At 39.4% G+C, this 18,165-nt stretch overlaps 1 pseudogene; it reads right to left on the bottom strand.

Annotated features, from left to right (window-relative positions):
• Nucleotides 1-923: 923 nt before the first annotated feature.
• LOC115355907 (uncharacterized) lies at nucleotides 924-13,802 on the bottom strand (annotated as a pseudogene).
• Between the last annotated feature and the right edge of the window lie 4,363 nt (nucleotides 13,803-18,165).

Raw genomic sequence — 18,165 nt, 5'->3', positions numbered from 1 at the left:
TCCTGAGTTGTGTTTCAGCCCTGAATCCTTTGTTCCAACAGTTACAAGTGTTTCCTAGCGCTTCCATTGTCCTAGTGTTTTGAGTTCATTATTAAATATTTTAGCTCCTCAAGCCTTGCCTGCATGCTCCTGCATTTGGGTCCTACTTCCTGCACCCCCACACGTGATGTACAGTTCAATGGCTTTCTGTTTGGCTCAGTCTGTGGAAATCCAAATTATTTGTTAGGTTCATCACTGAGAAGAAGGTCAAAATAGGTCTGATTCTTTCTAATTTTTCAGATTCGCCATCATTATTATTTCTAAACTATTTCTAAACAAAGCAATTCATTTATCTACCTCAGATAAATAGTGCTAGCTATCTGGGATTAGCCCTTTCAGAAGCTTAAAATAAGTACTATAAGCAAATAAGTATCACAAGAGGGGATTATGCTGCTGTTTACGCTGACATTGTGCATATCAGTTGAACATGCACTGTCAAGGCAATTTTATCCAACCTTATCCTTAGATATTATCACAGTCAGAATCAAGAGAAGCAACAAAATTGTATGTAAACACTTTGCAAAGCCACTGCTCTCTCCTTCCCTCCTTCCTTGTGATTTTGGTTTATATCATTATCATCATATCATACTCAAATAAAGTTTAAACATTACAACAAAAAGTTTCCATAAAGCACACAGATTATAGTTTCAGGATTAATACGTTCTACATAGTTGCACATTTATGTTTCCAATATCTGTGGTCTAATAACTAGTTTTTCATCTTTTAAGGCAATATATATAGCAGCTAAAGGATACAAAATAAGAATGTGAAATATGCAACTATATCCCTGATGTCAACATCGCTTTCACTTGAGATGAAGTGCACATATGTACTTGTATTTCTTTTCATGACATAAGTTGCACACAGACTCATCCTTTTAGTTCTTATGACAGGATAAGAGGTTCAAGCTCGTAGCACACTCGCCCACTCAAGTCTTCAGTGGCATTTCTCTCAACAGAGTTACTGGGATCAGCATCAGTGCCCTTATCTTCTGGGCTGCTGCTGTTTCCATGCTCGTTCACTAGGGAATTGTAGTCCCTGAGGATGATAAGAAACCATTTGAGAACACTTCGTTAAACATGTTCCCAGTGATAAGACTAGGTGCCCAGCAGGTCTTTGAGATAATATTTCTGATCTCAACTAAAACATGTACATCTTAAAAATGAATTTCAGGCAACTTCCCATTTTTTTTTTTACCTACCTTCCACCAAGTGCTCCATCTCCTTTGTCTTCTGTGTTTTGTGCCATTACTTCTCCAACTCTGCTGCTGAACCTTACCATGGTACCTGGCAAGTGTGTAAAATATTACTGAGTCATTTGGGTGTAGAGCAACTGAGTTTTGTGCTAAAATGAAGCACGGGTAAAATTATGAAGGCGTATTAGGGCTGTGGTAGGGGTAAAAGAATTATGGGAGGGGGTAAAAAACTCATAATTTCCTGCATTAAAGTGGTAAACTTACAAGAATTATGAGGAAAAAAACTTCTGAGATTATGAAGTGGTAAATTTATGAGAAATTTACCACTTCATAATCTCAGAAGTTTTCAGAGAACAGAGTTTTTTCATAAATTTACAAAATTTCAGTTTTTTTCTCAGAATGTTACCTCCCACCCCCCACCCGGCTCTGTATTTTTATTTAATCCCTACAGTGGCCCTAATACACTGTTGTATAAAATCCACCTTTTTGTTGTTTTATTTATTATTTGTGTGTGTGTGTGTGTGTGTGTGTGTGTAGAATCTAATCACATTATGTGACAGTGAACCAACAGGAGATGGCCATGTTCGGCACTATGTGTCACTCACGAGCACTCTGTCCTGTCCTCCTCCAGACTAGGTAAGAGATGAGTGCCAGGAGCAGAAGCAGCAGTAGGCCAACCAGAACTCCTGTGACGATGGAAGAAGCCGAGGATGCTGTTGAGATTGAGAGATCATGTGAGAGTTATGACAATGATAAAGAAGAGAAACAGACACAAAATATTTACTTGAAATATATAATTAAATCTCCAAGGTATTGGTGAGTTCTGGGTCTTACTGATTACTGTGACTTGGAGTGTTTTAGAAGGAGGAGAGCAGAAGGACTCTGTAGAGATGTTAACACCGTAGATGCAGCTGTACTCGCCCTGGTGTTTATACTCTACTGCAGGAAAGTCAAAGTAAGCCAAAAAGAAGATCGAGTGGCCAAACGCTGGCTTAGGTTCAGTAGTGCTCATGTTAGACATTGTCAAATAGAAGAAGCCTCCAGGATAACGGGAATGAATAGAGCAGGTGATGGAGAAACGGCTGCCCTTAGTGACCTCTATATTATCAGGGCTGAAGATCACCATTGCATGAGGAGATGTCAGGGAGATGCTTGGCTTCTCCAGCGTCACTGAGGAACACAAACAGACTTAAGCATCTTCACACAGTATAGATACTGAAACCAGCCTGCAATCATGCCCAAGTAAAATTTCAATAATTATATATTGTTAAGAAAACAAAGGACAAAATTTGGACCTCTGACAGACAGCTCAGCCGAATCCCCTTCAGGGAAGTGGATGTTCTGAGTGGCTAATCTCTTCTGATATTCACAGTGGTATGACCCCTTATCGCTGAAATCCACTCTAGGAATGATGAAGGTTGCAGCTTCATTATCTGAGTATTTTTCCATTTTGAATGTGCCTGGGGTCTTTTTCAAAGTGAACGTCCCACCCAAGTGGTCCATGATCATGGTGCAGATGATTTCAACTCTCTCACCCCAGTTTACCTCTGGAGCAGGACTCACAGTGATCTGGGGCTTTGGTAGAGCACCTAAGACAGACAAATCGTTGTGCTAAATTTGTTATATCATTCTGACAATCTAAGTTCCATCCAATACCAATTTTATGGTCAGCATAAATTCATTCAGGAATCCAACATTAACCATACTTCTTACCTAAACAAATAACACTGGCATCTTCACCATGGCCACAGTTATTTTCTCCAAATCCATTATGTGTACATTGTGTGAGTGCAGTCTCTTGGCCTGTGCACTCCACATTATCCAGCCATATTGGACCACTGCCTCTCCCGAAGTGAGCACTGGAAGGAGCAGCAACAGCATGGCCACAGCCGAGCTGTTTGCACACCACCTCTGCGTTGGTAATTTCCCATTCATCATCACACACTGTTCCCCACTGACTGTTATGGAAGATCTCCACTCTACCAGAGCATTCAGTCATCCCACTGACAAGCCGAAGTGGTGCTGGATATAAAATAAGTAAATTAATAAATTAGTTAAATAAAAAGTTTCAACTAAAATGCAGAAATGCTGTGTGACCAATCTCTGTCGGGTATCAAGTGAATGTTACATTTTACATTGTATTTTCAAAGGTAAAGCTTGGCCCCTGCATATATTCTAAATGTGGAAAATAGATTCTAATGTCAGTAAATGAGAACAGGGAATAAGGGATGTTTTCTTTCTTTCTTTTTCTTTTTTTTTTTTTTTTTTTTGACATTTTGACATGCACAGGCATTTATAATGACATTAATTAAGGCTCCGGTCCATTTAGGTTAATAGAGTACAATAGCTCTGCTTTTGTGCATGCTGGTTCAATGGAAAGACTTTGCTATACCTAATTAATGTCATCAAGTGACATTTATGTATACCTTGCTATTTCATGTCAAAATGGCTGCTGTGAAAAAAGGTCTGTTAAGCAAAAATTTGCTGCCCAGTTGGGCTGGCAAAGACATCCCTAACTGACTGACTGACCCCACAATTTCTGAAATGCGCATGCGTATGAATCCCAAGTAATAATTTTTATATAACCCTGAGTTGTGCTCTTGGCTGTAGCTAGCCCATCAGAGAGATGAGAGGCAGTATGCTATTTAATTTCAGCTTGTTTAGTGTGTAACTTTGCTTGTGTGAATATATCAAGGCTGTTCAGGCTTGTATGAATATATTGATGTAGAGATTAAACAGTTTATACTTTTAGTTTGGATGACAAGGATTTTACTTTCAGTTTATGTAGTCACAGTATTTACTGAGACCATAACCCGATTTAGCAACTAGCTTGATGTCATGTCACTGTCACTGTCATGTCATGTCATTATGTCACTCAGAAGCTGTAACTGTGATCGTAATACAGTTTAGACAGTAGCGTACCATGAGCTATTAGGCTACGGTGTAGATGTTTGTGTGTGTGTTAACAGAATTCCCCTCAAGCATCAGGGGTGGTCTGGTTTGCCTATGTTTCTTTTTTTTTTTCTTTTTTTTTTTTTTTTTACGGTAAACTGACAATGTGGAATGTGACTACATTAAAATGGATGATTGAGTAAAATGTCTAAAGTTATTTTCTTCATTTCACAACACATTTTCCTTTTCATTTCAAACCCACATGCAACAAGAATGCAATAGTGGAACTAATAAAAAAAGGTACTGTTATAATTGACCTTATAGCTCAATGTCTCTTGTATTATCCAATGTATCAAGTAGTTCAGGACAGCTTGACCGCTTGGAGCGGGCTCTGCATAACAGAGAACAGATAATACAGGAGCCAGATGTACCTTCTTTATCTTGTTAGTTAGGTCTGTTGCATTAGATACACGCCCAGTCAACATACACACACTAGCATCACACATTCTAGAAACAAGGTGTGGACAGTGGTTGGCCTGTCCATGTCCGGTAACTGGCCAATTATTCTCGGTTGCGTTTAAGTCCAACCTATGTACAGGGCAGGCCCAAGCCCAAGAACATAAATATGTATCATTTCCTGATATCGGGGCTCTTTCTGACTGAGATCCTGCGACAGCTCTGTCACTCTGAGCCCAGCGCTGCCTTACTTTATATGTGACCATAATAAATATTGCATCTGAGAGCTGAAGATTGACTCTGGTTTGTTCTTGGGCTTTCAACAAAAGAATCAGGTGCTAACAGTATCATAGGCCTATTGTATGCTCAAGTGCATGTAGGAATTTTGAAAATGTGTACACCAGTGCAAAAATGCCTCTTTGGAATGGGCCAGCTTTGTGGAATTTTGCTCATCCAAACAATTTAACACTCAACATTGCACTTCCTTGGGTCCTCAGTAATACACCCTCAAAGTGCGAAGTCGATCGGATGAACGGTTATCAAGAAAACTGATGGACAGTCAGACAGAACACATTAGTGCTTGTGTGTATGCGTGTGTGTGCATGCATGTGTGTCTGCATATGTGTTTGCAAGCGTTTGCATGTGTGTTTCCTGCTGTGTGTACTTGACCAGTGGTTCTCAAATGGGGGTACGGGTATCCCTAGGGGGAAATTGGAGTATTGCAGGGGATATGTGAGATTTTTTTTTTTTTTTGTTAATTTAATTGTTGTTGTTAATTGTTAATTTAAAAAATATCAGTTTATGCATAATATGTTTAGCAAAAAAATGTAAATCTAAGTTTGATAAAGCACATTTTATCTTCAGTTTTCCCTCCTGGTTTCCTGAAAGAGTCAAATGTGTGTGTTTGTTTTTTAAATCTGCTGCCGTGGACGTTTGTCACTCTGACCAGGAAGCCAAGACAAAAATATACAGAAAATGGATTAGTGGTTGAAACGTAGCAGTGATACAGCTGAAAATAAGGAGGAAAAAGAGAAAAAGAAGCAAAAACAGAAACAACAAAATATTCTCAGTATCAGGTCGTCGTTTCAGACACTGTTGGAGCTGGTTGGACCTCTGCATGGAGGGTTTTTGTCTACCTTTTTTGTACTGGACAGGGCGTAGTTGGCTGGAAAAATATTTCACAGGGGGAACATTTTTGAAAAAAGTCCCTGCCCTCCCCCGTGAGAGCATGCCTTCCTGCACTGCCCCTCCCCTGTCTGCACTGAACTGCCCTCCACTGAACTATACAACCGCTCATCCAATCAACTTCAAAGCTGACACTACATTCCCTTGCGTCCTCAGAAACACACCCATCAAGTACATTGGATGAACGGTTGCAGAGAAAATTGGAAGACAGAAAGACAAAACAGAGACACAGAGATTCCTTCATTTCTAGATAGATAGGCCAAGGGCCAAGAGGCCAACATCTTTACCTGCACAGACGACGCTCGCGTCCTCTTCATGGCCACAGCTTGCCCTGTGTAATCCTTTCACTAAGCACTGCTGGAAAGACGTCTCATTGGCAAAGCATGACTCGCTAGCCTCCCATATTGCCCCACTGCCTTGACCAAAGTGGGCACCACCAGGGGCACTTACAGCATGTCCACACTCCAGCAGACTACATATCATCTCAGCTTTATTCAGGCTCCAGTCTCTCTCACACACTGTTCCCCACTGACCGGCATGGTGGACCTCTACTCGACCAGAGCAGTGATCAGCACTGTTGACCAGCCGTACCTCCAAACTCTCTGTCACGGCAAGAAATTACACATTACATACGATACGATAGAATAAAAATAAATCAAAAGATTATTGCAGGAATGTCCACCTTTTACCTTGAACTAACAAGCAAAATTACTTTGGTCAGCTCTGTCTTGTTCGGAATTTTTTGTTACCTGAACAAATAACACCAGCAATTGAAGTGCTGTTGCAAGTGTTGTGTCCATGTTGTCTCTGTGGACACTGAGTGAGTAAGGACTCTTGACCATTGCATTCTGTCTCATCGACCCAGATGTTTCCACTGCCGTAGCCAAAGAAGCCATCGTGGTTGATTTTGTGAGCCCTCCCACAGTTCAGTTGTCTACACACCACCATTGCATCAGACACATCCCAGGAACTGCTACACACAGTCCCCCACTGTCCGTTATGGTAGAACTCCACTCTTCCAGAGCAACTATTTGACCCATTGACCAGCTTGACATTACCTGGAAATTAAAGTTGACACATGTTAGTACATGCAGTCCTTGTATGAAAGTAAACACATTTGGGATGCTGGTAATGATGAATGCATAGTAAGATGAGTAAGATAACCCTCAGCTGCGCTAAATAAGTTATTATAGTGTTTCGATGTTCCAACCAAGTAGGTCTATGCCAAAGTATCTTGAACATAATTGTCAGAAATGCTCCTGAATAGACTGCAGGGCAGATGCACAGACAGACACATTTATACACACATTTGCAACTAGGGGCAAATTAGTATCTCTAGTTCATCTGACCTACATTTATTTAAACATATTCCTGACAATTGTGTCCAGCATACAAAGCCTTGACAAAGACCTGTTTGGTGAAAATGTTGGCTACAGTATAATAAATTATTTAGTGGAGCTGAGAGTGCAGTTATCTGGCTTAGTACATACAGTCCTCAACAAGCTCCACCCTCCTGGAGACTTCCTAAGTTGTACCTGTACAAGTAACAGCTGCATCTCCGACAGGATTGTTGCTGTTCTTGACAAATTCCCTCAGTGAGCACTGTGAGAGAGAGCTCTCCATACCACCACACGCGATGATATACCCTCTCTGCGCACTGCCTTGACCAAATGATCCTGAGGCCATGACAGGGTCTCCACAACTCATCTCTCTGCACACCACCTGAGCTTCATGTCTTCCCCAGTTAACGTTAAACACTGGGTACCAGTAACCACCATGGTTGACCTCCAGCCTGCCTGAGCAGTGGTCAGACCCATTGATGAGTCGAAGAGAAGCTAAAAATCAAAGGAGACAGGACAGGCAACATATTTTAGCGTCCAAATTTGATGCTGTATGATTGAGAGATATGTACAGTTAAGTGGTTAATTCAAACATTATATGTGTAGGATATTCTGATTAACCCTTTGATGCATGAATTATGAAAGCCTGAGTCAAGATTTTTTTTTCTTATGTGTTTTTACTCTTCTTAGGGCATGAACACTTTTCTTTAAGGATGCAGGACTGGTATTACCATGTCATGATACTAGTATTAATATGTTTTCAGCGACAAGAATTGACAGTCTCTGCATAAACCTCAATTGGGCGGAGCAGCAGAGAGCATTCTAACAGCTGATATGCAATCCCACCATAGAAACCATTGCATTTAGGAGAAAATGACTTTTAAACAGCTGTCCACTGTAGTGACCACTACGCGCCAAAGGGTTAATATATTGCCATGAAAACTACTATATTATCAACTTTTAATGCCAAAAAACAAACCTTAACAATGACTCAAAATAGTGATTTAAAACTATCCCAGATGCTCTGAAAATTCACAAAAAAATGACTTACAAAAGTGAATCCCCAGTGGCTGTTGGTAAAGACACGGTGCACTTGCAGCCAGTTCATTCGTAAGTGTTACTGCAGCTATGTGTATTCATGTGCATCCTATCAGTGCACTCAACTTTTATTAAATTTTTTTGACCTGAGAGTTAAAGATTATTGTACTTGTCTGAAGCATCTGAGAGGGGAGACAAGTCACTTTGGAGATTTGTGCTCCATGTATTTCAGTGGAGTAATCTGGCTCCTAATTCTCTTTCAGTTTGGAGAATCGCAAAGCACGGGCTGAAAATATTTGAAAATACTTTGATTTTTGGGGAGAAGCAGTGCGGAAAACACAGTGGGCAGCTAATCAGTAACAAATTCTGTTGTCATGCAATCCAGCTGCTGTCCACCTAATTTTTCATCACAGACAGTCAAAACTCATCTCTTCTCTACCCCCTTGTGGTGCACCTAGCATCTTCTGTGTGCCTTGTGTTTTTCTCAGCCACCAGCCACTAGGACATTATTTGAAATCTAGTCAGTCTGTACATGCAAATAAAAATTAGTGAACACGACATCACAGACATTTAAGATAAGAAATGGTTGGCTTACATGAACACACCACACCAGCATCCTCACTATGGCCACAGTTGTTATCTCCAAATGTGGACTTTTGGCAATGCAGAAGGGAGGTCTCATTACCAAAACACTCAACATCATCCAACCAGATTTCTCCAACGCCTTTACCAAAGTAGGCCAAAGGTTTAGCTGCCAGAGCCGTTCCACAGTCCAATTCTTTGCACACCACCTGAGCATCTCTGATGTCCCAATGATCATCGCACACTGTTCCCCACTGACCGTCATGATGAATCTCCACTCTACCAGAACACTGGTCAGTGCCATTGACCAGTTTGATCTGTGGATTACCTGAGGAAAGACCTTCTAATGTTAACAGATCTTCTAATGCTTCATAATCATTACACGTAAGTATAGTAAAAACCAAAGAGTTCATTCATGTTTTCATTCATTTACATTTTTGAATGATAACTGTATGTTCAGTATGTATGATGGCCCAGTAGATAAAAAGAGACATTTGTCTTGCCTGAACATGAAACAACAGCATCTTCGCAGCCTTCACTGGGGTGAAACGTGCACTGTCCGAGAGAGGTCTCACTGCCCGTGCATGTACTTGTATACGCTCTTAGCCCTTTGTTTTGACCAAAGTGGGACCTGTCTGGATCATTGCGCGGTTTCCCACAGTCCAACTCTTTACATACCAACTCAGCCTCTTTTGTGGTCCACTGACTTGCACAGACTTTTCCCCATTGGCCATCAATGTGAACCTCCACTCTACCAGAGCAAAGGTCAGTCCCATTGACCAGTCTGAGTGTATCTGGAAACCGACGAGAGGGGAGATCAGAAAGAGGGAAGCAACAAAAATAAATGATCAAGGAAAAGTTTAATTTCAACATTTACATATGTTTTGTTTTGCTTTCATTCTTTTTGCTTTTTGCTTTATTGACCACATGATCTTTCATCTAGTGCCACTGTCAGAATTTGTGAATGCAATAATGTTAGTGGTAATGTTAACAAACAAGATAAGTAGTCCAGTAATTTTAGGCCAAAATTGGGGTCAACCTAGGACAAATTGCAAAAGAAGCAAACTCAACTGATTTTGTATCCTCAGTTTGTCCTGAGTGAGGGAAAAAAGTCCCAAGAAATCCCATTGGTGGAAAGTTTTGAAAATCACCTATTTATGACCACAAATTACCAAAAAACACTGTTTTTAACACACAGGGGAAAGGGGTTCAAAATTTTACTTTCAGATATCACTATAAAAATTCACAAGTTGATTACACACACAAAGACAAGAAAAAAAGTCAATTACAAGTTCTTTGAATTATTCTGTTTTCACATGCATATCTGCATATGCATTATCTGATTTGATATGCGCTAATAAGGAATAGAAGGAATAAATGCCAGAAGAGACATTTAAACAGTGAATTAAAAAGTTACTATATATAAAGTAACCTTGAATTAAAAGGTTACTATATAACAGTGAATTAAAAGTTTACTATATGTATATAGTAAACTTTTAATTCACTGTTTAAATATCTGTTCTGGCATTTATTCCTTGTATTCCTTATTAGCGCATATCAAGTCAGATGTTTGATATGCATGTGTAAACAGAATAATTCAAAGAACTTGTAATTGACTTTTTTTCTTGTCTTTGTGTGTGTAATCAACTTGTGAATTTTTATAGTGATATCTGAAAGTAAAATGTTGAACTCCTTTCCCTGTGTGTTAAAAACAGTGTTTTTTGGTAATATGTGGCCATAAATAGGTGATTTTCAAAATTTTCCACCAATGGGATTTCTTGGGACTTTTTTCCCCTCACTTAGGACAAACTGAGGATACAAACAAACTCAGTTGAGTTTGTTTCTCTTGCAATTTGTCCTAGGTTTTTTCATAAAATGACTGGACTAAAGAGGATGTGTCTGGCACCTTGCATTGTGGGGTAATTTAAGAGGACTGAATATAGCCCCTTTGGTTGGCTAAACCCATTGAACTGGATCAGTGACATCTTCATAAGGTGTCAGTGAGGATTTGATTCAATTTGGGGTTAAACATCTATATGGCAACAACATGTGCTGTTGTTCTCTTATTTTACTGCCTAAAACAACACCTCGGCAATGGCAAGTGTAAGAGTTGGAATAGCAGTTATATTACCTGAGCATATAACACCAGCATCCTCACTGTGATCACAGTCATTCTCCCCAAAACCTCTGTGTGGGCACTGGGTGAGCGATTTCTCTTTGCCAGTACATTCAACATCATCCATCCAAACCTGATCTTCGCCGTGACCAAAGTGGCCCCTGTACTTGACCGCCAGAGGTGCCCCACAGTTCATCTCTCTACACGTAACTGCTGCCTCCTGCATGCCCCATCTGTCATCGCAAACAGTTCCCCACTGTCCATCATGGTAGATTTCCACTCTACCAGAGCAGCGATTAGTCCCATTGACCAGCCTTAGTGGTTTGCTGTCTATCAGGGAAGAAAGTCAACATATTAGGGCAAGTTTTTTTTTTTTTTTTTTTTTTTTAACAAAACATCTAAATGATCTTCCTTTGTACACTCTGACTCTTTGTCTTGTTGCTTGTTTTGAATTGAAGATTGTCAAATAATGTAGATTTGGACACAAACTTGCTAAATTTATTGCCAAATTAGGCTACTTGTTGAGCTATTGCAAATGTGTGTTTCATATTGTGTTTCCTAAAGGCAATTTATGTATTTTCAGTGCAAAACAGGTAGCATTTAAGACGTTTTTAGAAGAGGATGACATACTTGAGCAGACAACGTGAGCGTCCACACATCCTCCAGTGATTTCAACAAGGCTGCAATGTGAGAGTGAAGTCTCATTTCCATGACATCTCGTTTTGACTCCAGTGAGCTCGGTTCCCACACCAAAGGACGATGATGCAGTCTGAGCATCAGGAGTCCCACAGCCAATCTCTCGACACGTAATTTCAGCTGCTTCCTTGCCCCAGTCACTGTTACACACTTTTCTCCAATGGCCCTCATGGCTGACTTCTACTCTCCCACCACATCGATTAGTCCCATTGACCAGTCTGACATGCTCTGTAAACAGTGTTCATAGAAAATGAAACAAAAGTTAGTTACAATGAAAAAACTGTCCACAAGAATTCATTGTACTATAGCATGGAACAGCATTAGGGCCACATGAAAATGAACAGGACACACCATGTCATAGATGCAAACCATGTTCTATAGCCAGCATATTGTGTTTGGCAGATATCCTAGTTCGTTATTTGCTGGCAGGCACACTTGCACTGTAAGTTAGTAAGTAATAGTATTTTGAAAAGAGACAGTAACAGCCTCAGCTGAAAATTCAGTGACCGTCAGGAGGCAAAGTGAACATGAATACAGTCCTACAACTTAGTGAAACTATCAGGTATAGGCTAGGCTGGTGTAGAAAACACAACAAATTACACTACATTTAGGTATAATGCACATTTTACATTTTAAATACAGCGAGGCACACATCAGACAAATGATGCTGACATCTGCGGGGACATGCGGACTAACAAGCTTCACTCTCCACTGGAAAGTCTGGTGGATTTTTTGAATGAAACCAGTCTGAAACCCACAATGGAGAATGAGGTCGAGATGTGAGCAGAAGTGAGCAACGCAAGGCATTGTGGTATTTTATGTCAATTAATACTCTGATTTTTTTTTTTTTTTTTTTTTTTTAATCAACCTGACCTGACAACATTTCTTATAGCTAAATCATTACCGTCACAATTCTTATAGAAACACAAATGACTTTAAGGAGCCAATAATGGTTAATTTAGAGTTTGTTTTCACAGCTACAGCCACAGTATTCATGTAATAGCCAGCAGTCTACAGCTCCACCATAATGCCTTTAAACACTTTACTCTGCACTCACTACTCTGCTGTGTAACAAGCAGCAAGCTAGCATGTCCAAATGGAAAACGCCTGTAGCTTACCATGATCCTGTGAATGAGTGAGTGAGTAAATGCGTGAGTTTCACACACAGCTCATAAAGAGGCAGAATTCTGAAATTAAAGCCAGAATTCTGACTGTAACCTCAGCATTTTAAGATTTAAGTCAGAATAGTGACTTTAATTTTTTAATCTCAGAATTCTGACTTGAGTTTCTTAGAGAAGCAGACACCCTCTCTTTGTCTAAGAGTGCGCTTCAAACCAGCCTTTTTGATTAAGCTTATAATTAGGACTGTCCCATAGTTCTGCTGCCCCTCTCCTTCCTCACATATCCATATTCCATTAATGCATGTTACTAACTGTCCATCTCTCTCTTATAGTTTTGTTCTCTCTCCTCTTCCTTCTCTCTTCCTCTGTCACTTTCAACAGGTATTTCTGTCTCCAGAGCTGTAGGGTCTGTGTCCGTGATGGCAAAGCCCCCAAAATTCTGACTTTCATCTCAGAATTCTGACACTAAAGTCAGAATCATTCTGACTCTGACTTTGAGTGAAAGATCAAATGACTTGTTGAGTTTAGAATTCTGAAACTAAAGTCAGAACATGATTTTTTTGGTTGTTGTTGTTTTTATGTGTCCCTTATCATCTTCTGTAGTACAGAAATGTATGTTTTCTCAATTTTTTTACACACTCTTCTCACTCAAAGTATTACATTTTTGTTGACATGTCCAACTTCAGGTACTGCTAAGTAAGTGTTTTGTTTGTAGTTGTTTACAGCTCTGAAATCTGTCCATGATCCCATGACCTCCCTTCCTTCATTCTTTAGCTTGAGCAGAGGGGAAGAGTGTTTAGGAGTTTTCATAAAACTTGGTTATGTGGGAAAGTGGAATTAAAATAAGTGCCACATACCGTAGCTGAAAGATTTCAGGTTGGGGTCTAATATTTGTAGAATTAGTGTGTCTTATAGGTTATTTAATCAAAGTGAGTGATATCCTGATGAATATATCTTTGAATGAAATATCTCATGATATGATGAGTGAGTCTCTGGGTGGGCTTGGTGGTGCAGATAAAATGGAGATGAGTGAAGGAATTCACAGTCAATCTTACCTGAACAGACAACACCAGCATCTTCACCATGGCCACAGTTATTGTCCCCAAACTCTCTATGTTGGCACTTTGTGAGGGCGCTCTCATGACCGGTACACTGAACATCGTCCAACCAGATCTGCTCCTTTCCCTCTCCAAAGAAGGCCCTGCGTTTGGCTTCGAGAGCTGTCCCACAGTTTAACTCTTTGCACACCACATCGGCGTTCTCAAGGCTCCAGTAATCATCACACACTGTTCCCCACCTCTCTCTGTGGAGGATCTCCACTCTACCAGAGCACTGTGTAGGCCCGACCAGCCGGAGTTTGTCACAATCTGTTCAATATCAAAAACCAAATAGCAATAGCTGTAGTTTATGTCACCATGAACTCAATAAAAAAAACACTTTTCTGGGCTTTCGCAACCCTGGCATGAAAAATGCAGTGGATTTTAGCTTTAAAAATAAAATGGAATTTACTGACCTGTGGGCAGCGGTAGAGTCAGTAGACCTGAGGCAGAAATAAGGTATACAATAGATAATGACTTGCTGTAAACCTGCTGACAGTAAATACAAAGCAGCCAGTATTGCATTTGTCTGATATCCCTAGCTTTGAATGCGCCCCTTATCATGTGGTATTTGGGATATAATATAAATATGTATTAGGCCAACTGTCTTTTTTTCTCCTGTCAAAGTGCTGTTCTCCCCTGAGCTGTTTATTTAGATTAAAATAACTTTCATCATACTAGTCAGAGAAGGACAAAAAGCCTCTCCCCTCAAAACAAACAAAACAAGTCAAGAAAGAGGAAATTATTTTCCATGAAAATGAAAAACAACACCAAGGAGAAAATGGCAGTGTAAAGTGTACCATGACCATGTTGGTCATGGTCATCGTGTTATGCACTGTGCACCATGTATCTCTATCTTTCACTATATTTTCGGCTGAAAGATTTCATAATCCAAATGAAAAAAAAAAAAACCCACAAACTCACCTACTGAGAGATAAAGAAGAGATTGCAGATTTTTTATCTTTATAGCAGAAATGAAGACCATATTGCGTCCTCAAAGTAGGGCAAATCCTGTGATGGCCGAAAAATGAAAAATACCTGAAAAACAGTCCAGCCAATCTTAGCAGCTATTTAAATGGAAAAAAACAACACATGATTCAAAGGAAGAAAATAAAGTTGAGCATAAGTTGAACAAAGTTGTCAATAGTCCCCAAAAAAACAAAAAGACCCTTGCTCAGATCCGGTAATTGTTATGAAAAACTGTGACTGCCGGGACGTGGACTGCAAACTGGATGCATGTTGACATTTTGATCAATCATTAAAGACAGAGGGGCAAGAAGAGATTTCATTTGTTTTACACAACATCTGCAGTGCTACTTCAAAGCACATTACATCGAAGAGGAACATAAAAGCATATTTAAGGGTGTCCAGGCAAGCAGTTGTATATGAAAGTGAGCTGAAGGGATTTACACTCAGACTGTTATGAGCTATTATGAACATCACTGGCTGGCCTTGGCCACTGATTCCCAGCATCAAAACTCCAGCTACCACCTCCCATCTCTGGTTATCTGCTGCTCACTCAAATGACAGTCCTTATTGAGTTTGTCCATGTATACACAATACAGATTTTACGGAATGTGCTCGTTCAAACAAAAAAACAAAAAAACAAAATAACAACAACAACAACAACAACAACAACAACAAATTCATGTCTGTTGCTTTTTTGATATAGTCATATTTTTTTGATATAGTCACTTCTCCTAACCCAGCCTAGAGGAGATCATGTGTTTGGTCACACGCGTGCGTGCGTGTGTGTGTGTGTGTGTGTGTGTGTGTGTGTGTGTGTGTGTGTGTGTGTGCAAGAAAGTGTGTGTGTGTGTCCACAACCAATCTTTCATACTACTCTGGGACAGATATAGAAATTTTGGCAGGGTGCTGAGTGAGTGATGGTGGTGGTGGTGGGGGTGCATTGCTCCATCATTTTTGAATGAAAAAGCGAGTTTTTTAGGATTACCGCATTACTCTATGAATACTCAACTCTAAATTACACAGATTAGAGCTGCTCACTTAACTGTTCTACTCAAACCCAACAGCCCAGTCACTGACCTGATAGCCAACCGTGACGGCTCTTGTATTGAGCTCATCAACAGTCTTTATTTAATATTACCTGCTCTACTCCCAAGTTACACCAAACATCCGCAGTGTTGTCATGTCTCTCCTAAAATATTGTGTTTCAGAGGTGGCTTGGTCTGGGGTGTATAATCAGCAGCACAGACTCTACTGAATGATTATGGATTATGTTTCTATTTGTCACTTTGATCATGAAAGTGACACTAGCATTTTGCTCATTTTGCTCATTTTGCCCACTGGCTATATTTCAGAAACCACCCTTTGATATGTGTTATTGTCTCTTTTGTAGCCATTTTGGAATTTCAATTGTAAATCACAGGTATAACCATTTGTGAATTGTTTGAGAGTTTTCTGTTAGGTAAACTGAGTAACTCAGGGTGGGGTTAGCCACCTTGGTGAGGTCCTTTCCTTTTCAGCAACATGCTGTGTTTAGCAGCACTGGGCACCTTTTGGATAACTTTGGTTTGCGGTGATTGGGTGTGTGTGGTAAGTGTTGTGCACTCCCTTAGACACTTACCTTCCATGGAGTCTACCCCCTCTGGCGGCGACAGCCACCATAGTTTCCGATTATTCTTACTTTGTAATAGTATTTAAAAATCCTTTAAATCTGTAATAACCCATTAAAAATGTGACTTTAAATGAGTGAATGTTCTTTCTAGCTCTCACTTTAACTTCTACATAGACATGTCCTGTCTATGAATGCAACAGAGCTGCAATTTACAGAATTAAGAATGTTTATTTAATTAGAGCAATGGAGACTGGCAGAAAGGTGTTAAGAATAAATTTAAGAACATCTTACACAGTGTGGTCTAACAGAGTTGTTCACCTGCTTTCATAAAAACACACAACACTGTTAAATCTAATATTTGACATTCATAGAAAATAAAAGACATGTAAGCAAAAAGGAATGTTGCTTTTCAGTTTTCACAGTGAAAGAGATACAGTGACTCAGACTGAAGCACATTTTCCCCTGTTTCATTTAAAATACTTCCAAATTACCTGCTCATTCACAAGATGGCACTACATTCAGGGACAAAAGGTCACTGCGCATGTATGTGTTTGTGTGTGTCCATCATGTGTAAACATAAAGCAATTACTTAACCAGCCATCCATGACAATTTAATAAGTGAGAACGATGTGAGGGGAAAATGCTTATTGTTGGTATTTAGGATACTGTTAATGAGAGAAAGAGAGACAAAGAACATATAGATCAAAAAAATATATGATCTAGGTCAGCGGTTGTTCACCACATTGCGTTCTCCGACTCTGCTGAAAAACAAGATTTAATATTTGTTTCACATGTGCCCATTTTTCCAATTGAAATGGACTGCATTTTTACCAACAGTCAATGTGATAATGCACAAAAAAAAAAAAAAAAAAGCAGAGTGGGCAGTCTATTCAGCTTTTAGCCTTGTCTGTTTACTTAGACATTTGGAAACTAGAGAGGACAAGCAGGGGAGGCACATAAGAAAAAGCTCAGTCTGGAGGTGAACCTTGGACAGTGGGTGCTGACGTGGATCCAGAGGCGGGAAACTCCGCCACTCAAATGTCTGTGAGTGGCAAACTAATTCTCATTGCTTAGAGCCTCTAAACCACAATTTGACATTTTTGTGAGGACAAAAAGTTGAAGTTACACGTTATTCAGTACATCCTCATGGCTTTGATTGTAGCTGTGCTTCGACTTACAGCAGTTATGCTCATTCATCCATTGGTTTGGCAGTGAAGGCAAGAGAAAGGTGTGTTTCATTTGATGGCAGTGAGCACAAATACAAAACGACTACTAATTAAGAAATTTGGAGCAATGCAACATACATAATAATAGTAATAATAATTTTAATAATAATAATAATAATCTTTGATTTTTTTTCTTTCCCAGCATCAAAATAACTCTATTGTGCTACATGATAATATTGATGGTTTAGTAATGATTGTCGCCATCACTGTATTTCTTTTTATTGATTTCTTTTGTTTGTTTCCCTTGCCTTGTGTGAGGATATATAAGCTATGTTTATAAGCTGTTACAATAGCATCACAGTGAAATGAGTAAAAAAATATTGAGGGTAAATAATACAATGGCATATTAACATTCGACATATTAATTTTCAAGATTAAAGTCATAAATTTGCAAGAAAAAACTTGGATATTCTCTGAGATTAAAGTGGTAAATTTAAGAGAGAAAAAAAAAAAACTCTTGATATTGTGACACTGGGCTAAAATCACCAGGACTTTTTTTCCAAGTTTATTTCTTGTAAATTTGTTACTTTATAATCTAAGAATTTAAGATTTTTTTTCTCACAAATTTGTGACTTTATAATGTCAGAATTTTTGAGGGTTTTTT

The sequence above is a fragment of the Myripristis murdjan genome, chromosome 24, assembly GCF_902150065.1.
Source record: "Myripristis murdjan chromosome 24, fMyrMur1.1, whole genome shotgun sequence".
NCBI lineage: Eukaryota > Metazoa > Chordata > Actinopteri > Holocentriformes > Holocentridae > Myripristis > Myripristis murdjan.
The sequence above is the reverse complement of the archived record's forward strand: the minus strand, read 5'-3'. Positions and strand labels throughout refer to the sequence as shown.